We start from the raw sequence: 1,338 nt of genomic DNA, 5'->3' as shown, positions 1-1,338 counted from the left end.
ATGAGTAAACAAAATGTGCCCAATATTAACATACTTTCGACAAATATTACTGCACTCGGTTGTCTAATGATTTGTTGAAAAAAATGACTTCATCTCCCATGCGTAAGTTCCACTACAAGCAACTTCAATGTGGTATTTATATAACTATTGCGTTTGACATGAAAGCGTCTTACAATGTTTCTAATATATATATATATATGAATATCTTTCGATTAATTTAATGCTGATGTTGCTTTAACTATTTATTGAATAGTTTTAAAGCATCAATACATTGATTTACTGTCATTTACAGTAAACAATTTACATATAACGGTAAACGAGGCTGACAAAATTGGGTAACGACAATGCATTTTAAATATCTTTATACCGATGTTCTCATGTCACGTTAATCTCAACAAGATAAGATACAGAAAACCATTTCTCTCGACATTGGCAGGAAATACTTTATTACCGACCTCTTCAGTTCCCGCATTTTGTAGTGTTGATAATCGACCTTTCCATGTATTTATCACGAACTTGGCCTCTCCTATAGAGTTATTATTATGGGGTTAAAACCTATTTCAGGTGGATGGAATCGAAAGCCGCGAGCATATTGAAAAGCTCTGGAATCCGTTACCTGCGTATAACCAGTACTTGGTATATGTTTTGGGGATCTAAAGAACGCGTCGCCAGTGGGGCCGACCTCGTCGCCCACGGTCGCTAGCTTCACATATTCATTATGCTCCGGTGAGCTAAACAACTTCACCAGAGTGCAACCACACAATAAACTTTTCATCAATATCTTCAGAGGCTGTCAGTGGTAGAGTTACGTCTAAGTGTGTTGTTACGTCTTTGCCGTTTGGCAATCGGTTCCTGAGCATATATACAGCACCACATGTAAACATAAATTGACTTATTGACTTATCTTGTTTTTCCTCAGCATTATATATACGAGTTTAGCATTACCAATAAGTTTAACTGTAATTTCAATATAGAAAAAACATATGTCTACGTATCATTTTCATAACTTTTTGAGTGAAAGATTCATACTTATTTTAATGTTTAAGACTCGATACCATACACAATTGATTATTTCTTAATAGACTGCGTTTCATGTGTACACCTTTCTAGGCGACAATCTTGACAGAAGCCCAATTTACGAATTCTGCATACGCATGTACACAGTTTGTTTTATCTTGGGTCGTTACATATATGTGTCGCGTTCTGAGAAAACAGGGCTTAATGCATGTGCGTAAAGTGCCATCCGAGATTAGCCTGTGCAATCCGCACAGGCTAATCAGGGACGACACTTTCCGCCTAAACTTGATTTTCGGTAAGGAGGGACTTCCTTTAAACTAA

Source organism: Dreissena polymorpha, chromosome 7 (assembly GCF_020536995.1).
Source record: "Dreissena polymorpha isolate Duluth1 chromosome 7, UMN_Dpol_1.0, whole genome shotgun sequence".
Lineage (NCBI taxonomy): Eukaryota > Metazoa > Mollusca > Bivalvia > Myida > Dreissenidae > Dreissena > Dreissena polymorpha.
The sequence above is the reverse complement of the archived record's forward strand: the minus strand, read 5'-3'. Positions refer to the sequence as shown.